We start from the raw sequence: 27945 nt of genomic DNA, 5'->3' as shown, positions 1-27945 counted from the left end.
TGTGAAGTTAAATTATAGTATTCGCGATCGCAACGAACTATAGGGGGCGTTGTTGTATGAGACTAATACCTGCGATTCCATATGAACAGTCATTCAGTTACTCTAGAGACGTCGTTAATGTAGCACGTAGCATTGCAACGTTCCTTCTTTATTGTGGCTAATTAAATTTAAAAAAGAAAAATGCTTGATATTCTTTCTTATGCAAGCGAAAACAAAATGGTATCTCTTTTTATTAGAGAAGGAATATCCAAAACACATCGGAAAAATATTTGTACATTAACAGAAAAAAATGTGTGTATTCTTATAAGATATAAAACCTGATGACCGAGAACTAGTTTTACTAAATTTAATGATATAACATGAAAGGCCCATTTAAACTTCACATTCTATAGTTTTAAGAATCATATTACTTCAAAAATTAAAATGAACAAAAAGTATACATAAGCCTCATAATTTTATGAAATTTAATTTTGTAAACAAAGTTTTTTGACAACAATTTTTATCAAAAAATTTCAAGTTTCAATAAAAATCATTACTTAGAAACTAAGAAACGTAAAATAAAGAATGCTGACGAAACAAAAACAAAAAAACAATTCTTTTTTGTCGCCATTTTTAGTGCCACAAAAATTCGTCTTTGGGATTTGCCAAAAACAAAACAAGATGCAATTTTATTTTTTCAGGAGGGAAATATTTTATCGTAAAAACGAAAATGTACCAATTCCCACAACATAAAACTTTATCTTGGTAAACGTACTTTTTGGAAACGTTATTTCAGTTGGAATCTTATTTATCAGAGTTCATATGGCGATATGATTGTTTTTAATCTATGCTAAACTCTATATCGGCTCATTTTCCACCGAAATCCGATTGACTATTTTGATTTTAAAAAAAGTGTTTTATTTTATGAATTGTCGCAAAAATTTTAAGTGTAGATTAGCGGCACTTAAAAACCGCCAAATCTGTAGAGGCGGTGGCGTTAATACGTAAGTAACGAATTTTTATTCCATACTTTTCTGAATCATATTACTTCAAACATTGGAATATACAAGAAGTATACATAAACACATAATGTTATACCATTTAATTTTTCAAAAAAAGTATTTTGAGAACAATTTTTATCAAAAAATTATAAACTAAAAAACGGAAAATAAAGAATTCTTAGGATAAAAAAACGATTTTAAGAATTCTTTACATTGAAATAAAAACTTTCATATTGTTTCTTTTTTTATTATTCTTATAGCTCTTAATCAGACGTGAAATACCATTCTGTAGAGAACCATCATCAAATGAAAAAAAAAATACTTACAAGCAAATTTTTTATTGTAAAAATCATTGCACTTACCTGATTTATAATTCCCGGAGAATTCCAAAATGATAAGTTCCTTGTTTGAAAACTTTATTCTCAAATAATAGATACATAGTTTATCCCTTCATTACTTTTAGATAACATACTACACAGCAAAATTTTATAATTGATATGAATTTGAATATGTAGCTAAAAACAGAATAGCTAAATTCTAGTTGAACTTATTCTTTCAAAACTAAAAAATACTTACCAAGAAAACGATTAAAATTAATTAAGAATCAGCACAAATGGCACTATTTCAAGTAACTTGGATAATTTTTTATTATTGTTTTCCGAATTATATGGATACAGAAATATATACTATTCTATAACGAAGAAGAATTTGCTATAACTATTACAATTCTGTATGTTCTGAATTCATATTTATTCACTGGAAAGGCGAAAGCAATGTTGACTTCACTTTAATTCGTAATGAATTGAAGACAGAAGAAATGCATTTTACCTTAATACACACATCTGTAACAGTATCCGAAATCGGAAGTCATCAGTTGCAAGTTTGTTGATAATAGAAATTAAAAATTATTGAGGAATTTTTCTTCAAATGTTTGGCGCGTTCTGTTCCTGAAAGATTTACTAATATTCTGGAGATTTTTTTCAAGTTCTTCGGCCTTTTCCTTAGGGAAATTTTGTTTCTTATTTGCTGCTAAAAAATGGCGTCTGATTCAGTCAATGATTTCGATGGAACTAAATGAAAACGTGATAAATTAATGTCTGATGTTTACAGGCTCCCGCTAGACGGCGTACTTGAGCGTTGCGATCGCGAATTCATTTACATTTTAATTTTATTTTGAATATTTTAGTTTGATATCTTAATTGAGTTACAAGTGAATTGTCTACTAATGTTTACTGCGAAAAAGAGTCTAAAAATAATTTAGAAATTTTAAGTTTCAAAGTTAAATATTGTACATCACTTCTAATGTAAAAATTGAATGATGCATGTTATTTGACAATTAGAAAATTTAGTTTTAAAAGGGAATTGTTTTGATTATTACGTAATACATTGGTTTCAACCTAAAGTTTAAAGAACACAAATAAGTTCATAAATGACTTTTCCTTTGCTTTCTATGGAAAAGTTTTTCCAAATGGAAAGGAGTTATAAATATTATAAAATATCTGGATAACAAAGGCATGAATAAAAGAAACAAAACATTTAACGCGATAAATTAAAATTGAAAGCACGAGATTTTAATGGAGCAATAGAGAGCAGTTGATTTTTTAGAGAATAGTTTTTGATTTTGAGGTTTTTATTAAAAAATTTTTAAAAAAAATAATTGTTTCTTTATATAACTTGATACGTTACAAAATACTATTTAGTCTACTATAATTTGTTTTTGAGGATACTATTTCTGCTGCTATTTTTAGTTACTATTTTTTACAGTTAGCCACAGTGCCCTGAATAAATTTTTATTTTAATATATTTGAAATTTTGAATATTCTTTTTTTTTGTATTTTACAGGATTATATATGATTTTGTATTTTACAGGACAGGATTATTTTACAGGTTTTTTTGTATTTTACAGGATATTTTTGTATTAACTGCAGCCTCTATGTCTCTATGAAGGAGAAGAATTTGTGTACAACACCACTTTTCTGGTAAGAATTTTATTTTCATGCTTTAACCATCTTAAAATCTCTTTAAATTGAATTAAATGTTTTAATGTTTCCAAGGTTATTTATGAAATTTTAATCTCTTTATTAGAAACAAATTTTATTATCCAGTTTAATAATTTTTAAACAGTAAGTGAAAATAAAAGTACAAAAGCAATCATATTGTAAAAAAACGATTAACAATCATCATTTTCATTATTATGTGTGAAACCATTTTTCAGTTACTCTTATTTAACTCTTTTCCCCAAAGCATATGACCATAAAACACTATTATCATAAAACACTATATTCGAAGTTTACTTTTCAGTTTTGATTTAATAAGATCGAAATATTCTTTTAATTGAAACTGAGTTGCACGGACTAGAATGTAGATATGTTAAAACATACTAAATAACCTGTTTAGATGCACAGGGTTATTCATAATTCCCTCCGGGGTTTCGAAGCGTTATTTTAAAAAAAAGAAGATGATTATGGCAAAAAAGAACATATGAAATTATTCCGAAAGTATTCAAGTTTTAATTTAAGCAGTTGCTGGTCGATGGCAGTAATATGTACAGTTCGCAAAAAAAAAAAAAACGAATCACCCTGAATAACTTTCGTTCTAATGATCGGATTTTCACGAACTAAGTGTCAATCTTAATGGTTCCTGGGGGTGACCTCAAATATGCTAATTAATTAGTGCTAACTATTAATTAAGTTACGAAATCAGACACAAAAACGTACTTTCTCTGAATAAACATATAATTTTTTTTACATATTTGGAATCTAGACCCTTGAATTAGTGGGGGTAGACAAAATTTTAAAAAAATTGGGTGTTAAATTGGGCCGCAATAAATGTTTATATATTTGGCGATAGTCCAGAAAACCGCCAAAAAAAGTCGCCTGCGCAAATAAATATTTTAAGATAACCCATTGACTAATTCAAAAGAGGAGTGCTTAATTTTACTAGGTTGCTACGCAACCAAACTCTGATAGTAAAAAAAATTGAAATAATGTTCAGTGATTGCTCGGAGGGGCTTAATTTATTGTTAATAGAAAATATCTCGAAGTTTCCAGGCCATAAACAATTTTTTTAGGGGATTTCTGTCCAAAAAGCAAAAAAATATTATTTTAATCTCCTTTGAAAAGTAAATTTGAATCGATTTATAAATTATTTATGATAGTTTTTAGAATTTAAATACATGAACTTTTTATCTGATATTGTTTAGATTACACTGTTTTTACTATATTTATTCCAGGATTTTATACTAAAATAAAATGAGCATAACTTATTATAGCTATCTACAAAATTTTAGGGATAATAATTTTTACAGTTTTAATCGAGTCTTCTAGGCAAGAAAATTTGAAGAAAAAAAAAGTGCTTGAAAAATAAAATGTAGATTGTATAATAATTCTAATGCACATTCACAAGGCTTTCTATAATTTACGATATTTCTTTTTTCGATAACTCAAGGAATTGCTGAATGTTTAGTGGCATTTTAAAAAGATTGAAATATGTTATGTTTAAGAATAAGATATTGAAATAATATGTTGCAAATTGTAGGATTCATTGCTTAAAAAATCGCTTCATTCTACTAGATATTTAGGTTACATCGTTTCCTTTGGATAAAGATGATTAGCAAGTAGCATCCTCATGTTTCCATACATTCTGAAACTTATACGTTCGCAAATTCACCATAAAATGTCGCACAGCATATTCTTCAATTACGATAAGCTACATTTACCTACAAATACTGCTACTATGGTTATTTTTGCTTTCTTATATATATCTGATGATCTCTTTTTAAACAGAGCTCGTAAGATCCTTAAGATACTGAAATGGGAGCACAAAAACTTAAGAGATAAAATATTTAATTTCATTAACTCAAAATATCTGGTGTCAAAATGTTAATTTTTAAGTTAAATATAACTTTTACAATATTGATGTTCTTACATTTTTAAAGACCATATGAATCCTGATAAAATATTAAAATGCATATGTTTACTTTAACTAGTGTAAAATCCTTATCAAAATAATGATCAAGACCCAAATGTAAAACAGTATAACTGACGATAAAAACTCAACTGACTTCAAAACATATGAAGAGGGAAGTAAAAGTCGACATGTTTCGAGTTTTCAAATATAATCGCCCATTCTCAAGACTTGTCAGGCTTGGATAACTTGTGACTTTTATTATTGGACGCTCAAAACATGTCTATTTTTATTATCATCTATTATTTTTTTAAATCAATGAAGTTTTTATATTTTCGATTCAGTTTCTTGGGATTATCCATTTAGTTACACAACATATTAAATTATTTCACTCGATATTAAAATAAGTTTTACATATGTTATAGGCACAGGTTCTTAGATTGAAAAAATAATAATTCACTACTTTGTAAAAAAATTAATGCAGTAAAAAAAAATTTTTTTTTTTTTGCTGCCAGCCTTAACATTTTAGTTTAGGGTCAAAAAAATTCCGTTTACAATTGAAATTTCAAAAGTCGAATGTGAAAATGGAATGTCCCCTAGTACCAGGAATCGAAATTAAATAGTAACAAGGACAACTTTTTTAAACAAGTTAGCGTTTCCGTCCTACTCTAAGTTGTTTGAAAAGGTATTTTTTATATATCGATTCCAAAGTTTATTCTACATATATTTCAGGGTATACTTTCGGAGTATTTCGATCGAGTTTATTTTTACACCCTTATTTGCTTAAAATTATTAAATAATTTACTTAAAATAAATTATTCAAGCTACATGATTTAATGCATTTATAGTATAATAATAAACGGAGCTTCCGACGCATATCCTTAACCTTAATACCGCTATCATTAAATAAATGGAATAAGCTTAGATAAATGATAAAAGTTAATTTTTCCCTCGTGTAATTTTCAAGGAATAATATGTTTCGATCAAACAGATTTCATTCTGGAAATAGCGAAATTATTGAGTAGGTCCCTTGGAGCAATATCATTCTTATCCTCTTTTGACGAAATATAGGAAAAATTAGTTTTCACAGTTTTTATAAAAAGTATGTTAGCCTACTTGCCACGTTTTTTTTAAATTTTTTTTTTATTAAAATAAGGTCGGAAATTGTGTATTGTGTGCACAGCTTCGGAATCCTTACAAATTTCAATTTTTAGTATTTCCTGATTAACAAAATAAGGCATTTTCCTGATAACAAATTATACTACAATCATATCTTGGAAATCATGCTAAAGTAAAAAATTAAACTAAATAGTTTAGTATATTATCAGAAAAAAAATCTACTTGGTATCATAAAGAGTAAAAGATATAATGAAATAATTAGTGAATCACACGTGGTCGGATAATTAAAAATTTAATTTCACAACTAAGATAGTAGGACGACATTTAAGATACTGAGATATTTTAAGACACTAAAAAAATTGGCTACGTATTCCACAGCTTTTTATGTTCGGTATCTTTATCCTCTTTGTAGTGACTTATAAAACATCAACACTATTTTAGATAATCTAAATTGAAGTCACAAGAAACAAAAAAAAAAGACAATCAATAATTTATATTCTTTTTTCAAAAAAATAGTATGCTAAGTAAATAATCAGCTGTTTTGCATTAAAAATAATTTTAAACAGCTGAATGTTTTTAATTTCTTAACAAGGTTTTATTCTTAGCTAGCAGACAATAATTCTTTAAAAAAAACTTGACTATAATTTGAAAAGGAAACCTAAATTAAAGAAAATCTAAATTAAAGTTCTAAAAAAATTATTAGTATATTAATGCAGAAATAATAAACGTAAAATGGAAAAGAATAAGAATTTTAAAATGTTAAAATTTTATTAAATAGTTGGTAAAAATAGTTCTGCGATACACTTCCGGAAATTTCTTTTAAGATTAGGATGATATAGGGTAAATCAACAAATGAAGGAGCATTTCATAGATATTTCTTAGAAATAAGATTTTAAACGTTTTAATTTAGATTGATTGGTAAGAGTAGCTTACTACCTAACAATAGGAAGTCCTTTAACAATGCATTTAGTTATCTGGTCTTTGAGTCTTCTCTGGAAAAAGTTTTGAATTTGTTAGTATCTGTTCAACGCCTTGTTTCTTTGACAAAATTATAAGGTCAGTGTTTGTTGTTATCCGTTTAAACTACAATTAATTGCATATATTAATGCTTTTTCTTTTCATTGTGAAAAAAAGAATTCAAAATATGGTCATTGAAGTTACGTTTTATTTATTTTAAGCATCATAACATAAGCAAGTACTGAGATTAGGGGGTGTTTATTAACTGGATTACAGAACGATGAAAAACCAATGTATAAACAAGTGTTCCTTTACTGGGATTTTTTCAAGTTAATGAAAATAAAATAAAAATTTTAATTTTCTTGTACTTTTTGTCATATTATAAATCAAAATTATGTTAAAAATAAAAAAAACAACTTCTAACCGGTGAAGGAACAGGCATGTTCCTTCACTGAGAATAGATTTCCCAGTGAATGAATAGTATGTGTGAAATATGATTTTACTTGGATAATTAGTAGTTCAACGACATAGAGGACTCCTAAAATTCAGTTAAATGTTGTATGAATAGTTTCTATAACTATTTCATTTAAATATGCAAATTTAATTGCTAAATTTATTTAAAGAATTATAATAATAATTAATTTATTATTTATCTTTATAAATGTAGTGATTAGTTATTACATCATACCTTAGACTCCTTAATAAACTATGTTTATTAACTAAATATAACAACTAAATATAATAAAAGCTTGAATGGAATCTTTGCAGGATTTTGTGCCAATAATTAGCTAAATTATTATCCTATTGCCGTCTTTAATGTCCTAACGGGAACTGGTAGGAAAAATCCATTTAAAGACAATTATCTAGGTGAAAAATGGGTGAAGTTTTTTTAAGGTGACATCCACCGATAACTCAGTGCAATGCGAAGATAATTTCAAAAGGCAAATCTTCCCTTAGAGAATAATATTCGAAATACTGGTTTTAAGAACTTCAGAGAATCTTTAGGAGGGAAGTAGCCCTGGCATCCTTTTATAAAGTGATTGCATTTACAATGCGAATGAAACAAGAGTTGAATACTGCCCTTAAACGGGAAAAATCTGCGGCCTTAAAAATTATAAGGATTTATATTCTAAAGTACCTAGGAAAGAAAAAGTACCTCCATTGGTAGTTTTTCCTTACAGAAGAATTCGTAGAGATATTACAGAATCAGTCCCTGCTACATATTTCATTGGAAAAAGCTATTCATGAAATGAAACGATGACCGCAGCAACATTTTACAAATATATTGCAAATGTTTCTACCCATGGCTAATTAAAAATGCAATCAAATTCCTAATTTTGCTTCTTCTGGATAGGTATAAATCTCATATCAATTTGAAACGGAGCAAGTTTTGTTCCTCAAAACAAATTTTCTGGTTTAGTTTTCTACGTAATTCTTGGAAATCTCGTTAGATCTTGAAAACAAAAGAATTGTAAAACAATATGTCTAGAAAATTTTACATCCATTTTTAAATAAGATTTGAGGCATCAACTGATGAAGTTAAAATGCTTTTATGAAATGCGATATTTTTTCATTCGATGTAGAAAACGTTGACTGTAACAAATGCATGCAAAACAGACACCAAGAGTTAATGAGCAAGACAACTTATCAACAAAACACATGCTTCGAGAGTAACGATGCGCTATTTCTTCAGAAGCTTGAGAAGGAAATCTCACAAGTTATGTTGCAAATTTTTAAAGGAACATTGACAGAAAAGTTTAATCTCCCAAATATCCAATAGCCTGCGCTTTTCTCAATATTGAAGAAGTTATTTCAAAAAGAACAATTGTATAATCAAATTTTGGCTCTGAAGCTGAGACAACTAACATTAATAATGAAAGTATCTTAAAAACCGATTTTGAGATAAGTCCTCTTGAGGCATTGTTAGTTGCAAAAACGATTGGTTTCATAAGTAACTACTAGATATAAGTCAATGAGAGATGGGTTTTACTCAAACTTCGAAACTCCTTTTTCTCATTTATTATCCAGTGAGGAATTCTGGAAATGGAACTGGAAAATCAAAAGAAATTTCGAAGATACATTTACATTGGCCAAAAATTTGGAAAAAAGAGGAAGGTTAAATCAAAAGAAAAAGAAATAAATTACTCATGACGAAGAGAAAAAAAATACTTAAAAAGATTTAAAAAAAAGCTTAAAAAATATGAGGAAAAGATTAAACAAAAAAATGATCGAATTATAATAATAATAAAAACATCATCAGATTACACAATGATAAACATCATAATTTAGAACGGACTATTAAACTGTGAGAAAAAAATGAAAAACATTTTTTTAAAATTATGTATTCAAACATATTTTACTTTCCATTCCATGACTGAAAAAAAAGTAAAATTTTCCACATTAACTATGGTTATATGTCGTAATTCCAAGAAAAATCTTGTTTTTAGACATTTGTGTGGCCTATGGATTCCTAACGAGCATCAAACATTATCAAAATTAAGTGTTCATTCTCTGGAAAATTTAGTGTTTATTCACTGGTAAGAACTGTTCCTTCACTTGGTCATCTTACTACTTATTATTTAAACCACCAAAAGCTTAAAACAATATTATGTAAGTTATCTAACTTTTTTTACATAATTTTACATAATTTCTACATAACTTTTTTTACATAATAACAAACATGTCGAAACCATCATTTAGCTAAAATTACAAATTTTGAAATTTTTATGAATTTTTTTTAAAGGCAAGCTAAGCTTAAGTGGTCCTTCATTGTTTAGTTTACCCTATAAGATGTTGAGAAATTTGCGATGTTGTGAGAGATGTTTAAAAATGTTGACTACGTATTTTTATTAATATTTATAAAATATATATTCAAGAAATTGATAAATATATTATTCCAAATCTATGCATACGTATGTATATTATTGAAATTGTATCAGTTATTGAAAAACAAAATAAAAAAAATAAAAAATAATCACATTAAATAAGCACAATCTGGTGTATTCTATCAGAAGCACGCTTTTTTAAAACTAGACATTTGTTGAATAAAGTGTTTTTTATTCAAAATTCTTTACTAAATTGCAAATAAATTATTAAATGACTAAAAAAGAAACATCGTATTTTATAGTGTGAAAGAAATAAAAATAAAAAGATTAGCAAACGATTATTAGCGAAAAAAATATGAATGAAATTTTACGCTACGCGCGCGAAGTCAAGTTCCTCCCAAGTGTATCACATTTTAATATTAATCGCCCCAATTAGTTATTTCTTTATTGTCGCCAAATTATTTTTTTAAAAATAATTAATTTTAATTTTTCTCAGCTTCTAATAAATAAAAACAGTTGAAACTTCAGATTTTCCAATTGAAAAATATGTTGATTAAAATGGTATAAAAAAATTCATACCTTATAATTCAACTTTTTTTCATCCTCACTTTAATTAAATAATAAAAAATAATAAATAATTATTAAAAATTATTTTTTGCATGAAATTATCTTTGGGTAAATGAGTTTTATGAGTGGGTGCAATTTTTTTTTGAATTGCTTCATTAGTTTTGAAAATATGACTGAAAACGCAAAAAGCGAAATTAACATTAAGGGGTACGAACTTTGAATCGCTCTCCTGACCAAACTATGGGGACCAGATTTCCCAGATTGCGGCTACCCCCTATATTTTGAAGATAAGAAATCCAAATATGTAAAAAAAAATGCATGTTTATTCAGAGAAAGTACGTTTTTGTGTCTGATTTCGTAACTTAATTAATAGTTAGCACTAATTAATTAGCATATTTGAGGTCACCCCCAGGAACCATTAAGATTGACACTTAGTTCGTGAAAATCCGATCATTAGAACGAAAGTTATTCAGGGTGATTCGTTTTTTTTTTTTGCGAACTGTACCACTGAAGCCAGTTGTAGTAAAGAAAAATGGCGTTTACAGGCGGTGGGAATTATGAATAACCCTGTATTTTATTCTAAATAACGAATATAATTTAATTGAACATTTGAATTAAGTGGTAGAATTTTTAACGAATATTTATGTTTTTACGAAATTTAAACAAATATTTGTTTTTTGTAAACTATAATTAATTAACTTATCAAGGAATATATTATATTCATAATTTATGGTAATGTTCAAGTACAAAAGAAGAAAAAATAAATAAATACTCATAATGCTATGAGATTTCACTCGGCTATTGAACGCTGTCATAAATTTAGTTATACGCATGTTCTTGACCATATTATTTTTAAATGTTAAGTAAAATTTCTGATCCTCTTATTACGATTACTGGTAACCTATTCGCCATGGTAACGCTGTTTACTCTTGAACACAGTTGAAAAGTGTGTGGACGCCATCAAACTCAAAACAAGACCCATTTTGCCATTGGGTGAAAATGGATATCCCCCTATATGATTTCCTTTCTTATATGATCGGATTTCCAAGTACTAGTGACAATCTCAATAATTACTAAGGGTGACCTCAAATATACTACGTATTAAGTAAGTTACGAAATGGGACACAAAATCGTACTTTCTCTGAATATATATATTTTTTTTCATATTTGGATTTAAAATATGGGAGATACCTGGAAATTGTGACCTTAATAGTTCAGACAGGAGAGCGGATGAAAGTTTTGACCCTTTAATGTTAATTTTACTTTTTGAGTTTTTAGTCATATCTTTAAAACTAATTAAGCATTTTTTTTTTTTGTTTAAAAATGCACCCATTTATGAAACGTAATCTCTTAATTACCTGCCCGTGCGTGTTTTAGCCACTAACTGTTTTACTAACTATTTAATTGTATTTTTACATTTTCAAAATCTTATTCTCTACACTACTGCGTATATAATATACCAATAAATTGTTTTAGTAATTTAATTTAGGTTTTTCTTTAAATCAGTGGTTCCTGAACTTTTTTGTCTCTTAGACCCCTTGCCATGTTTTTCGGTTTTGGGTGGACCCCCTGCTTACCTGATATTGATCTTTTGTAAATTCATCAACTTCAAATGTATTTTTGACAGCTGGTATAGTGAGTGTTTCTCACTGTGAAAGATTTCTAACTGTAGTGAAGTGTACTGTGAAACACCTAGGGAAAAAACACATGTTAATTTTATACATTTATTAATTAAATTCAAGCTAATTTCATTTAATTAATTTGTAAATGGAATAAAATAGTGCTCTATAAAACCCGTACCCCGTTACTAATATTATAATAGCGGAAATAAGTTTGTATACAAAACCATAGTAGTGTATTGTCTGTCTGTATATTACGTTTTTTACGTAAAAACTAAGCAACAAATCTCCGCGATCTTGTACACAGATAAAATAGGAGATCTAGCTAGCTAAAGAGTTGATACACTTGCTAGGCTACAATTTACAGCAAAAAAATACTTTTTTGTTACAAAATAAAACCTAACACGCAAAGAAAATAAAAACATACGCTGGCGGAGCTGCAGGCATTTGCTAGTTTATAATAAATCAGTTTGTTGATTGTTGATTATTGCATTCATGAAATGCCAAAATTAAAAGTCTCGACCTGCTTATATGAGACCCCCAATTTTTTTTCACTTTACATGGACCCCTTGCAATTTGTTGTCGACCGCTAGAGGTAGATGTAGACCATTTTGGGAATCACTGCTTTAAATTAAACTTTCGTTTTTAAATTTTTTTATTTTATAACTGTCGTTAAACAACCGACCCGATTTTCAGCTTTACGACTACCAGCGCTCAACTCCGTAGAGTTGAAATTTTGAACCCAATCCAGAAGACCAGGGAACTCCTTTATCAAGTATCTAGCGAAATTTTGTCTTCGTGGAGGGCTTTTTGGTGGAACTAATCAAACCGCATTTACTTAACATGGAGAGGAAAACCATGAATTTTTTAAAAAAATTATTGTCAAGTTTTTAATAAAAGAAGCTTAGAATTATTGCCAGTTAGTTGAAAATTAAACCTTATTAAGAAATTAAAAATATTCTGCTGCTTTATAATTACTCGATCTAAATAAGCTGACTATATTTTCGAAAAATGAATGTAAATAATTTGATTTCTTTTTTATTTGTTTTTTTGTTATTTGAGTAATAAAAAGTAAATGCATATATGGGTTCTTTGGAAACATGGGTTCTCGTCAAATTTAAGTCTTCAAAATAATCTAAATTTTTTTGTATACTTATTTACTTACATTTATTAATATCTTACGGACAGTTTATTGACATTTGCTCAAGAAAAAATAAAATAAAATAGAAATTCACCAAATCTTGAATGCCAGGAAAATGACATATTAGTTTAGAAGTTAAAAAAAGTCATTTTAAGTTAATAGTATGTAACTCAACTTAAGCCTTTATGTTAGATGGACCATAAATTGCTTAAATTAATTCCTTTTATCCAATGTTGAAAGAATCAGAAATGTTTTTGTTGCTGATATGTACAGAATAAAATTGTGTATAATAATCAATCATTAAATAAATAAACAACTTTGATTACATTCAAGCATATTAAAATCATACATACACTTGGTATTAGGTTAATATTTGCTTTTTCTCCTTACTGTATACTATTTAAAAAAAATTTCTGGTAACACTTCAATGTCATAAGATAGGAAAATGACAGCCAGGATAATGACAATTTGCCATTTTATAGCATTTAACTTTAATTTAATATTTCGGCCTAAGACATTTACATCCCGCAGAAAACAACAGGATTTCTTGAAGTAACTCAGATAAATCTATGTAGTTTATGTTATTAATGATTTCAAGAAGACAGGAAAATGACAACATAAAAACTAAATAAAAGTAGCCAGGAAAATGACAGATTTTCATGTGACAAAGAAATTGTTGACAGAAAAAATTATTTTAAACGACGTTTTTGTAAATAATACCCTCTGCTTATATTCTAGAAACGGTGGAGATAAAAAAAAAATTAGATATTGAAAAATTTATGCGAAGTTTTGAAACTAGTTATTATTGGAAATATTGTTTGTGACATACCAGAAACATGATATTTTGAAATTCAGTTAAATTCGATAAATATACAAAACAGTCGATGCTAGTACAAGGTCATTTTAAAATGCTAACAGCAATGCTATTTATTAAAATTGAAAGAAGTTCTTCTCGTAGTATAGTATTAGATCTTGGAGTAAGAGACTGTAAATTGTCATATTTCGTGAGAATCACCCATATGCACAACGCAAAATGTGTATCCAGAAGGTTGCTTTGTTTTTTAAATGGACAAAAAATTACAGAGCTACAACTTTTTTTTCACGTTCAAACTTATTTTTGCCCGTTAACTTTAAGAAGGTTGACTTTTTTTAAAAAGATAATGATGTTAATAACTACCCGCGTGTCATCAGCTCATTTTGATACTCCGGAATCTTATTTTATTCATACGAATGCTAATTTCTCTTGTAGTTTCTCACCATTTCTCCACAGCACGTCAAAATGCATTTTGCCCTGATACACCACCACTCTCGGCCACTGCGGTTTTTCTGGTGGGTTTTTTTTTTTGTTTTGTTTTGTTGACTCTGTCATTCTCGGGTACTGTGATTTTTCCCAGTTTTTTTTTTCTTTTACATATTTTTCTGGCAACTTCACGTTTATTGTTTAAAATCACTTTGGTTTTCTTCACTCACGTATGGCGATTCTTAAGAATGGGCTTCTTTTTCTGAGTTTTCCAAACATGTCCACTTTTATCACCATTTTCATATTTTTAAAGGCAATGAAGTTTTACCATTAGTATACAATGTTCGAGTCTCAATCGTTATTTTGAATGGAATCTTAAGCTGACTAAAACAAACATCTGTATATTATTATTTTAGCAGATGCGCTCCTTAAAACATTATGAATACCTTTGCTTCTACATTAAAATTAAGAAGTTATCTTAATTTTAAGTTATTTTTTCAAGTTATCTTTTGTTTTAAATTAAATTTTCAAAATTTTGTATTCAGATACTTCGAATTATTGAAATTGATAATTAAATGTTGTGGTGAATATTAATGTAATAAAATGCATTTAGCGTATTAAATACATTTGCTGCCTCTATAGAGTTTCTTAAAGACCTTACGAACTCAAGTTTAAAGGGAGACTATATTATCAGATGTAAGAATCATAATGTAAGTAAAAAGAACTAAGCAAAGAAATTATAGTAGCAATATTTGGTCAGCGATAAATACAGCTGATCGTAATTAAAGATCATGTTGAGCAACATTTCATGGAAAATTTAAGAAAATTCGTTTTAGAATGTATAGAAACATTAGGATGCCATTTACAAATTTTCTTTAACGAAAAAAAAAGACAATTTAGACAAAAAATACAAAGACGTAGCTCATATATTTGGCAAAATAAAACTATTTTTAAAAAAATGAATCATGCAATGTTCTTAAACATTCGTATTTCAATGCTTTTAAAATGCCATGTATAATTAACTAATTTTTTCAATAATAGAAAAAAGAAATATCGTAAACTATATATATAAAACCTTATTAATGTGCATTATAATCTCTTCCAGATGCTTTATATTTTTACAGAATTTTTTTTGCCTTACAACTCTGTAAATAATCTAAATAATTAATGCACATTTGGTTCTAGTAAAAAATTTAAGAAAGTTAAAAACAACTTTAAAAAAAACAAATGGTGCTATGTAAAAAAATCAGGTGCTCAAATACTAAAATCTTGAAAATTATAAAAAATGTATTTATTGACTCAATTTTTTTTAAAAAGGAAAGCAATCTTGTCTTCTGGATTGGGTTCAAAATTACGAGGCTACGGAGTTGAGCATTAGTAATCGTAAACCCATAAAATTGGGTGGGGTTGTTCAACGACGGTTATAAAATATCGTGAATATGAGCCATGATGGATGGCTCAGGGGATAGATGTCCAATGAGACGAATCGGGTTGGAACCCCAGCAATGGCTGGTCCATACGAATTCTGCATCTGGCTTGCACCGACCATAGTGCTGACGTAAAAATATCCTCAGTGGTATGGGTCCTTGCCGCCAGTCTAATCGTGGGAGGTTTAACGCCCCATGTAACGCAAATGCGTGTTAGTTTCATGAAAAAGTCTTCCTCGAAGGAAAAACTTTCTCTCAATACTTGATCCAGGAGTTTCCTTGTCTTCTGGATTGGGTTCAAAATTACGAGGCTACGGAGTTGAACAATAGTAGTCGTAAAGCCAATAATTGGATCGACTGCTCAACGAGATTTAAAAAATAAAATATTATACAGAGCGATAATTATTGAATACGATACTATTGTCAATGTTGCTATTTGGGTAACATAAATATTGACACCAATGTAGAAATAGGATTATTATAGAAAATATCGCATTATATATTTGACAATGCATATTGATATTAAAATTTGTTCCCCTTTGACATGAGTGGCTATGTTTATGTTTGTAACTACTCTAAAAAGCAATTGTTAGCATATGATCTGCATAACCGATAAGTGGAAGATGAAAAGTTGGGTACCAAAAGTGCCCGAAACGTACAAAAATTATGTATTTGAGTTTACATATATATGACTTAGATAATTTTGGATCTCGATATTAAGACAAGTTTATAATAGCGAAAATATTTCATCTAAGCTTAAGAAAATTAAATAAAACTTGTTGGCAAGTTTAAGTCCATTTTAATTACCAATTGGATGCTTGCAGTTCGAAAAGACCTCCCATACCCACACTATGACGTCAGCTAATCTTTATCAGCGAAATGGCTTATTAAAGTTGAGCTTCTCTACATAAGTTAGAATGTTAATTAACAATAAATTAATAAAATGCAGAGCCCTATCGAATTAGTTGAAATATAATTCTTTTATTTAACTTAGATTTATTAATTGTTTGTGTACTTTATTGTAACCTTGATATATTTTTGTTTTTTGTACCTGGCAACTTCGATGCATTATTAGATTATTTATGTTCCACGCGGCCTGTCTTTGTGTTAAGTCTCTATGTAAATATATAGTGAGAGAATTGAAATCTTTGAGAAAAATTCTTTGTAACAGAACGCGTTCTTACATTATTGTAGGGTAGTGTGTATATACTTTTTATCTAATTTTTCCTATGTGTGTGTTCTCGTATTACTGAGACAGATTTTATGTTTCATGTTGGATTTTGAAAGTTTTTTTTCTTTTCTCTTTTAGTTCGATTACATGACAGTATTCAAGAAGAAGGTTACCATTACTTAATATTCGATTTGTGAGTATTTATTTCATATCTATTTTGAAACAAACATCACTACTTACTGTGCTAAGTATTGTGTCCTTCAGCGATGTTTCGTCTGGTCGAAATGTTTGGGGCACAAGATGGTGTCTATAGTTTATCTAATGTAAGAACTCCCTTAGCCATTCGTTTGAACCCTTGGCGGTAACTATGGTAACGAAGTATAACTATTTTAAGTAGGGATTAGCCCTAGAGTGAAGAGAAACTACCCTCCCTGAAATGCGCTATTCTTGTTTCCATAGCTGCATACGGCCTCAGATTTTGTGGCGGGGGAGTTCTTACCGTAGACAAACTATACTATGTATGACTTGTTGGTGTGATTCTCGTATTTCCTTAATTTCCTCTGTGGACGTCTTATTTTTTCTCCCTCCCCTGAGAAATTTTTTTCAGCAAGATTGGACTGTTTTTCCGCTTGCCCTTTTTGAGATGGATGGCCTGTTGTGGGTCGAATTGGGTACTGATTCGATGAATTGATTCGGTGATTCGAATCAGCAATGTGAACTGATTCTATTGATTCGAATCACTTAGCTGATTCGTTTTGCCCAACTCTAGCTGTGGATGGAGCCTCTGAACTATTTCGTTTTCTCTGTAAATATTTGTCTCAACTGAGGTCGAAACCAGGAAAGATATTTCAACCGACCATCGAGGTCTTCTTGTTTCTTTGTGAGCGAGAGATGTTTCAGAACCAGTATGTATTTAGATTTGAAGCATAGTTGCTTCAAATATTTACGTTTTTGGCTTTCAAATGAGATTAACAGTCAGCTACCATCGAGGCCCCAAAAATACTTTCTAGTTAAAAAGATACTTCTTTACTTATTTAAAGTATCAAATTTCCGGGAATCGAGGGAGCATCTAGTTCATAGTGAACTTCATCGCGTCACCGAATGAAAAGATGACTAGTTGTCCAGTCTCTTTGTTGGATAAAAACAAGATTTGCTGTTTCTTAAGAACGCAACTTCCGTTACGTCACTATTGTCCTGTCAGATTTGGAATTATTCTGAATCTACAGTATAATTTAAAAATCTAGTGGTGATCGCTGGTGGCCAATCGCAGAAAAGAAACGGAAGTCTCCCGTTGCCAGAGGAATTTTTTCTGTGATTTTAGAAATTTCAATGCACATCAACCAATTTTCATCATCAGTGACCAAATCCAAGCATTTTTTTTACAATCAGTCCCTGTGGCAGAATTCGAGCTATCTGCAACAAAACTCTCTAGCAGTAATATCTTTCTGCAAGATACTTTTAATAATAACAAATACATATGTGACTAATTTAAAATAACAAAAGTGCTATGTTTACAAAAAAACTGTATTATTTATTTTAAAAACAGCTAAAATGTGACTATTTTCAGAAATATTGGAACACATTTCAAAAAGGGACAACTATTTATTGAAAAAAAATACTGTTAACAAACAGGCGGGTAGCATGAAAACTAATGAGAATATATGAATTTGAAAAATCATTTGGAAATGATCCCCTCCGTCGAAGAAAAAAAAAAGATAACTGTGGAACCTCGGTGGTTCAGGGGATCTCGTGTTGGCTGGTCGATTCGAGTTCTGCTCCCTCCCGGCTTGCGCTGATAAAATATCCTTAGTGGTAGACGGATCATGGGTTAGAATCTACTTACCGTCAGTCTAACCGTAGGAATATGTAATAATAAAGAATAAATTAATGAAAATATAACATTAATAATAAATTAATAAAATAGTAACTCTTAAAAATTTTTGTATTTTGATTTTATAAATTAATACTTATTTCGCTTTATATCATTTTACGAAATTAATAATCTTGTGCAACACAATTCATCCAGAATTAGACATCGTGGATCAAATACCGATAGACGCATTCTTATAGCTTATTTATGGATGGCTTAAGTATAGACTTCTTATGGAAAACTATAGTTCAGATGTAATGCTTGATGAAACACTCTTTGGACCTGAGTAGACGTCTATGAGACAACTATGATAAAACGGATTGTTTCTTGTAGTCGAAAATTAGACGTAGGATTGAAACGAATGAATAAACATATTTAATAAATACTATTTACCTTTATTTACAATTTATACATAATGTGTTTTAGTTAAGTTTGGCATTAAATATTTATGATTTTAGCTCAGAAGCAAAATAAAAAGAACAAGAAAAGCAATCCCAAAATTAGGAATGAAAGTTGGTGTTAGAACTTACGACATTTTTTTTCTAGGTACACATAAAATACATATGTTTAGTATTTTTTTTTTCATAAGTTCAAATGATTTTGTTTTTGAAATTGTTTTTGGAGTTCTAAAAGCTTCAATGTTGAGAGTAGGTTATTATACTATTGAGTCCAAATATTTTCTGAGTTTAACAAGATAAATGTTGTTAAGCCTTTATTGCCTACTAGTCACTGTTTGTCTATATTCTTAATCTAAGCTCGAACACACTATCGAACATTATTTTCTAAAGCTTGCAATGATTTTGACAGCTACTTGTGCTTTGATAACTATTTTAAAAAAAATTGATAATGATCCTAATTTGGATACTCCATGATTAGTTTTCGTATCTATTACGAGCCATAATGAAATTAAGTATTGCTCAGTAGTTGATTAAAAGGTTTCTTCCGTGTAGAGTTGAAATGTGTGTATGAAAAAAACTTAGTCATCATAAAAATTAGATTTGGAAGAGAGGAGCGTTAGATTCAAGTTTATGTAAGAGATCTTTAGTCCTTCAAAAGAATTACATGTCTTGGAGACCTTAGGCGTAACCACAGATAACCATGTTGTTCGCCATGATAATGAGTAAACAAAATCTGTGAAAGTTCATGTCAATAATGTGTATTTTTTATAGTGAAATATTTTATGGTTGTGTAAAGTTTTACTGCTTTGTAGTTTTAAAATCCGGAATTTTTGTAGGCTGTTAATTCGTAATTTAATTTTAAAATAGGTTACTTCTAAAAGTATAATCACATTAAGTTAATTATATTCACTAATTCTATTAAATTTAGTTTAGATAATTAGTGAAAGGTTGAAAATTTTTATCCGATTATGTAATTATTCATTAAGCCAAATTGTCAATAAATAAACAAATAGTCAATATCATCATATAAGCTATTTTTAATGTCTTAACTCAAACCGTAAATAATTCTTTTCGTGCTCATGTTATTAACTAAAATAGAACTTACTTTAAAAAATGTAAATGCTAATTGCATCACATTTAGGATTTAAAAACACATTTTGATCTCAAAAATCAAGTAATTTATACGAGTTTTTTTTCATTAATTGAGTAGTTAGGTGATTGAAGAATTTTATAAATTATCTTAAACATTCGATTTCCTTAAAATTTTATATAATAAAATATAAATATAATTTTATATTGTATAATATTTTTCTGCATGCGCATTTCACCGAAACTGGCGCTTTCGCACTTAAAACCTTACGTACGAGAACGTTCGGAACCTAACTTAAATTTGCGAAATCTCCCATTGAGTCATATTTCAAAGTAGATCTCTAAACATAGTTTTGGTCTCAAAACATTGAAATAATTTTCTTCAGCTGTTTTTATAAAGAACTGTTCTAAAAGAAAAATTTTTTTCTCGTAACATCTGTGATATGTCGACATTCATTGGTCCATTTCACTCGAAATAAGCTCATGCGTTTTTTTTTTACTCTTTCAAAATGTGAAAATATTGCCCATAATATTAAAATATGACATATTTTTATATGTAAATGAAAAAAAATATCACATTTTCTATTAAATATTAAATCATTTAAAAATAATGATTAGAAATACAATTACGGTTGACATTCAGTTTTTTCCTGTGCGTACAGGCGTTGTTGTAAACACGAAGCTCGTCTGTTAGTTTAAATAGGTAATGTATGTATTTGTTACTATTAAAAATATCTTGAGGTTTGTCGCAGACAAAAATTCTGCCTGGAGGGTCACTATAACGATGAAAAAGAGAATATAATTTCTAAGCTTTTTTTCTTAGACTTCGAAGTCGGTGCACAAAAAATCAGTGATTACTCAAATGCAAAATTTCAAACTCCAAAAATGACGTCGAAATTGCTAAGAATTAAAATATAATAACGAGATAAATGGCAAAAGAAGCAAAAAAAAAAGCATTTGCGGTTTATAAAGAATCCTGTCTTATGCAGAGTGTTCCGAAAAGTCTGCTCTTAATATGTATTTTTTTAAATCCTTTTAAAGAAATGAAAATAAAAAGTATACACATGAGGAGTCCTAAATTAATATTCAAGAGAAAAAATAATGAATAAGAGGAATGTAGTAATCATCAAAACCGATTTAATTGGACGTCGAAACTTTAACATGTTTTCAACAATTTTTCAACTTATATTTGTTTCCACACGCAATCAAACTTGCCTTGTTATTTATTATATACACCCTCCTGTGCTGTGATTTGTCAGATTTCGATAGTGTTTTCGTCCCCCCCCCTGGTTGAATAATAATTGCGATCCCCAATTTGTTTTCATTTATGATCCTCAATAGAAAAAGTAATGTGTTAATGTCTGCCTTTATCAAACATTCAGTCTCTACTTTTCTAAAGTTTTTTTCAACCAGTGTTCTACTTTTATTATCAGAGGATACAATTTATTCAGCTATTTTCAGCTACTATTTTTTTACAGTTAGTCACTTGTGACATATTCACTATGTTGTATATCAGTGTCCTAAGTAAATTTTTATTTTGATGTGTTATTTGAAATTTTGAGTATTTCATTTAAAAATTTCTTTTTTTTCTTTGCATTTTTACAGGATTAACTGCAGCCTTTATATCTATGAAGGGGAGTTGCAGGTTTTGCGTGTTACATCATTTTTCTTAAATGGTTCTGGTAAGAATTTTATTTAATGCTTTAACCATTTTAAAATCTCTTTAAAGTGAATAAAATGTTTTTTGTTTCAATATTTCCTATGTAATTGTCTGATAGCTTTTTTGGGCAATTAAGTGAAAATTTAATGATTTTGTTTAAAGACTGCTCCACAATCTTGAACATGCCCAATTCATTCTGGAAAACAGTCTTTTTACAGAAGCTATTGTTCTCTGCTGTATTAAACTTGGGCAGATAACTTTATCAGTTTTGGAAATTTGTCCCAAATGGTGCTCTTCCTTTCCTGAGTTTTAAATCCCTTAAATAAGAATGACGATGTCGTGATTTTTAAATCGCGTGAATACGAATCGAAATTGATATTTTAAATTGCGAGAAGACTCACAAGGTCTGATTTTTAAAACGCGTGAGTATGAATCGCAATGTGGTATTTAAGTCGTGTGAATACGAATCGTGTGAATACGAATCGTGGTGTATGATTTTTGAATTACGAGAAGTGTAACAGCGAAGGATTTTTTAAACGCCAGAATACAAATTGGGATATGCGATTTTAAAGCTCATGAATACGAATTGCGATGGATGATTTTTAAATCTCGTTAATGTCAATACGGAAAGTAATTTTTAGCGAATCACGATGTGTGATTTTTAAATTGCGAAAAGAATCAAAATGTATGATTTTTAAAATGCGTAAGTACGAATAGCGATATATGATTTTTAAATCATGTGACTATAAATAACTTGATTTGCGACAAAATCGGCACAAATAAACCACGTCATAATTGATTATCTAAACGAGCGATTTGTAATAATATCGCTCTAAAACAGTGATTTCCAACTGGCGGCCCGCTAAGCCATTTTTTGTGGCCCGCGAACTAAAATATATTAGTTGTCGTTCTTAGCGGACAATTTTTGTAAAAAATCTATATGGGTTTAAAATACTTTTCTTCCGTTTAAAAAAACCTAATTTCTTCGTTTTTGTGAAATTTAACGTACCAACGGTGCAAAAAAAAATTATTTCTCAGGTTTTGCATCCAAGAAAATATTTATTTAAACACAAAAATAATCGTGCATGTTGCTCTTTTTTGTTTCTTTTGTATTTTGTGAAGGTAATTTAGCATGTGCGTACCAGAAATTGTTTCGAAGAAATTCTCCCATTTAGCTTTTTGAAATCATTTATTTTGGATGAAATTACTTACATTTGTAAATTTTAAAACGCATGAAAGAGGGAATGAATATCAAATTTTATTTAACTTCCCTGAATTGAATATCGCATGAGCGGAAAAGGAAAAAAATTTAATTTCATATGATCGAGAATTTTTTGTTGTTGCCATAATTCCTAATAAGTCGAAAATTTTTTAATTGATCGCAGAATTAAATTTAAAAGAAAAAGAAATCTTGTCACTAAGTTTCTGATTAAGAGAAGATTCAAAATGATACGTAACAAGTATTCGTAATGCTAGTATACGTAACAAGTATTTTGTAATGCTTGTTATTTTGCTTTTTAATATTAAAAAAACTTTGATAAAAATCTGACTGTAATATTCAATGTTCCTTCAACCATAAAAGAGTCCTGTATAAAATTTTAAGTTGTGGCCCGATGTTTGACTGGTGATTTTGATTGCGGCCCCCGGCCACATGTAAGTTGGAAACCCCTGCTCTAAAAATATCAAAATTTTAAATATCTCGTGGAAATGCGTAGCAATAGTCACTTAAATTTGCGATAAAGTTTGCGCAAATAAAGCTTTAGTCAAAAACGAATTTATATAAATGCCCCATTCCAAACTTTCAAGACGTAAAATGTCTTTAAAAAAATCGTGTTTTAAGAAGCTACGTGAAAATGGGTAGCATTGAATTTATGATAAATTCGGCACACATGGCGAATGACGAAAGTGATAACTAGAATTCAAAATTCGTTCGTGTATTGTAATAATGTCGTGTTAAAAATATGATATTTTCAAGACTATGCGTAAATTCGTAGTGTTAACCATCGAAAAAACAATCGAAAACCTACATTGATTGAGATTGGGTGTGTCAAAAACTTAAACGAGCAATATCAGACTTTCTTTATTTTTCAAAAAAAAAAAAAAAAAAAAAATTGAGTTTTATTTTATTTTTTTTAAAATTACTTACGGTTGCTGCTTAGGGCGCATGTGCCGCAAGGTGTGTACCCCTATATTTATGAAACTTAATCTCATAATTGCGTGTTTTCGTAGTTAAATATTCTGCAAATTATCAAATTATATGTTTCGCATTTTTCAAAATCTTATTCTCCACGCAATCAAGTAGATTATATTTTCAATAATATCCAAATCAATTGTTTTAGTAATTAAAATTAAGCTTTTCTTTAAAAAAAACGTTCGTTTTTTAATTATTATATTTTATAACCGTCGCTTAACAGCCAACCCAATGGGTTTACGACCTCTAATGTTCAACCCCGTTTGAAATTTTGAACCAAATCCAGAAGACAGGGGAACTCCTGGATCGAGTATTGGGAGAAACATGACTTCGTGGAATACTTTTTGATGGAGCTAACCTGCATTTGTGTTACATGGAGAGGAAAACCATGAAAACTCCCCCGCCCCCATTGTTTAGCCTGACGGCACAGGGACTCGTCAGTACTGTGGCCATTGTATGCAAATTTCGAGATGTTACTCTCGCTTTTGGACTCTTACACTTCCCTACAGCACTGAGCTTCTTATAGGAAAAGTTAAAACAATTATTGTTTTTTTATTATTACTATTACTTTTTATTCTAACTATTATAACTAAAACACGTTTTTCAGATAAAATGTATTAATTTTACAATATATTTCTCACTTGAACCCAATCCAGAAGACAAGGGAACTCCTGGATCAAGTATCGGGCTAGATTTCGCTTTAGTGGAGGGTTTCCTGGGGGAACTAAGCTGCATTTGCGTTACATGGAGAGGAAAACCATGAAAAATTATCTCGATTCGCTCGACGGCACAGGGACTCGACGAATTATAAGTTATTATTTTTTCAAATTAAGAGCCAAAACCATTATCTTACGTAAAACTTACGTGTAAACTTATTTCAATTCAATATACTTTGTTACTAAATGAATAATACCAAGACTTTAAATTGAACAAATGAAGAATGACATTTAACTTCAAAAAATATGAAGATGTCAATAAAAGTTGAAATGTTTTGGGACCTCGAAAATTCACGTCACTAGTCATTTACGTTAAGCAAGTTCTGAGATTGCCAGTGCTTAAAGCAAATGTTTAACGTTCTCAAATATATGCACCCATTTTCAAGACTCGCCAGATGTGAATGAGGAGAACAGGAGTGATTTGAAACAAAAAATGTTTGGTTGCGAATGGAGGGCTTTTTGGTTGAACTAACCTGCATTTGCGTTACATGGAGAGGAAAGCCACTAATTTTTTATTTTTTAGTTTTTATTAAAAGAAAGCTTAGAATTATTTCCAGTTAGTTGAAAATTAAACCTTATTAAGGAATTAAATACATTCTGCTGCTTTACAATTGATGCAAAACAGCTGACTATTTAGTAAGCATTACTATTTATTCGAAGAAATGATTATAAATTATTAATTATCTTTTTTATTGTTTCCTATTAGAATAATGAAAAATAAATGCATATATGCGCAATGCAAAAAAAAAAAAAAAATACAACATGTTACTTTTCTTTTTAAATGGAGAAAAAATTAATGTGTTAAAATTTTATTTTGACGTTCAAACTTATTCTCGCCCGCTATCTTTAAGAAAGTTGCCTTTTTTAAAAAAAAATGATGAATTTTTTTTTTTTAAAGAATCTTGTAATATTATTTTTAAACTTTAGCACAACTCACAAAGTATTGTTATAGCAGGAAAATGGTCGGTAGGTCTTATTTCGTTTAACAGCAAGCACTAAAAATGGAAAATTGTAAAAAAAATTCCAAAATTTTGCTAATTTTAGAATCGTCATATCAAAAATTCTTTCTTTTTCTAACCTCAGGTTTTTCTTAATACTCAAATAAAGTATAGAATACATTTTTGAATTTTAAATTATTTTGTAGCTGTAATTATCATGTTCAGACAATAGTTTCAATATACGTTTTTCTTTTCCATAAATTTTAAATAGAAATTGTTCTTATTTCGCAGTAAAGAGTTAATTCATTAATGTTCATCGTGTTTTCTTAATGCTCATCGTGTTATCATTTATGTTTAATTAATTTTTTAACCCCAGAATTGAAATAATTTTGGAGGAATTGATTTACTGCTAGAAACAATTTAACTTATTAAAATTATTGGAAATCAAATTTATTTCTTTACTTTATTAAGACGGCAGGAAAGATAAGGAAAAGCAGTGATGAGAATTGCATATAATCATATAACTTGCGTAATTTTAAGTGAGAAATATTTAAAAAAATTAATGGGAGTATAATATAAACTCTATCATAATATATCCTTAAGTATATCTTAAAACATATCTAAATTAGATTTTGGATCGAAGAATAAAAAATATATTTTCAAAATTTTCGAATAGGGCGAAGATGTTAAGTTGTTCGAAATAATTGACCTTTTAACTATTTAACTTTGAATCAAGGGAAGATTTATTTCATTGTTTCATTCGACTTTTCAGATATCAATTGTTGACGGAATTGTTTAACTTGCCAGCTGTTAAATAAAAACAGTAAAAAATAAATAAGTAAATTACACTATTTTGACTTTTTAGAAAGTTGTGACGAATTACAAGTTATTAATTTTTCAAATTAGAACCCAAAACCATTATCTTACGTAAAACTTATTTTAATTCAATATACTTTGTTACGAAGTGTATAATGCCAAGACCCTGAAGTAAATTTTTTGATTTGTATTGTATTAAGTTTTGTATTATTGCAATTAATTTTAGTAAAATATTAGTCTAATTTTTTTTATTCATTTTTTAATTTAGTTATAATGTTTTTCTAATTTATTTTATTTCATTTAAATATTTTATTTGTTTATTTATTTCTGTTTATAGATTTATTAATTTTGCTTAAATGTTAGAATTTGATTTTCTTTCTATTTTTATATTACTATTTATTTTTTATTTTTGTGACTTTTGGAAATTTATACAATTTTTCTTAGTTTATTATTAAATTGTTGCTATTATTTAATAGCTCTATCACACGAAACCAAGAAGCGAAGGCCTTTGTTATCATTCTATTATTGTAAAAAATGTGTTATAAAGAGGTAATAATAATGTACTTCTTATTACAGTGTCTACAACAAGGGATCGGGGGTGCCCCCAGACTTGTCAGCCGAATTAAACAACGCTCTTCAACTTCATTTCCGAGGATTTCAAAATGGACTACAAAAAGAACAAACTTTTCCGTATCAATTTAAGAATCGACTATCTGTTAAAATGATGTATTTCAAGAGAATTGATTATTCCCTGTACCGAATATCTTGGTTCTAATTCTGCAGTTTTAAAAAAAGGCAGTGTGATATTCTTTATATTACTGCAGGTAATTATTCATTAATATTACTGCAGGTTATTCGTATACTTGTGGATGTAAGTAAAATAATATTTGGTGTTGGTGTCTTTATTTACTTTCGAAACATAAATTTTAAAATCGAATCCTCGTAGATACATTTTAAATGTAAGGAAAGTTATTACGTGTTTTCTTAGCATTTCTACACATGTCAAAAAAGTTATTTTCAATTTACCCATATAGTTTTATAAAGAATATGTTCATATTATAGACTTTTAATTTGCTTGATATGAGCTATCACGTGATATTATCGATCAGGGTCGGTAATTACAAAAATATTTAATTACAATAATATTAATAAGGAGACTTTATTTTAAACTTTTTTGGGAAAGAGGGTTCAAAAATAATATTGATTGAATATGATATGGTTGCAAAACAAGCGACTCACCAGCTGCCGGTTTGCTAATTGACAAAACATACCGTAGATTATAAACTAGGAGATTGCAAGTGGAATTGGCGATGGA

General features: G+C 28.8%; 1 long non-coding RNA gene across 1 annotated transcript; it reads left to right on the top strand.

The window, feature by feature from the left end:
• Nucleotides 1-56: 56 nt before the first annotated feature.
• Nucleotides 57-27743, top strand: LOC147806826 (uncharacterized). Its single transcript, XR_015435747.1, has 4 exons — nucleotides 57-2959; nucleotides 17091-17145; nucleotides 21915-21991; nucleotides 27207-27743. It is a non-coding gene; the product is annotated as an uncharacterized LOC147806826 (long non-coding RNA).
• Nucleotides 27744-27945: the final 202 nt, after the last annotated feature.

The sequence above is a fragment of the Parasteatoda tepidariorum genome, chromosome 7 (genome assembly GCF_982258835.1).
Source record: "Parasteatoda tepidariorum strain Cologne lab strain chromosome 7, Ptep-v5.0, whole genome shotgun sequence".
NCBI lineage: Eukaryota > Metazoa > Arthropoda > Arachnida > Araneae > Theridiidae > Parasteatoda > Parasteatoda tepidariorum.
This window is presented reverse-complemented; position numbering and strand designations above follow the sequence as displayed.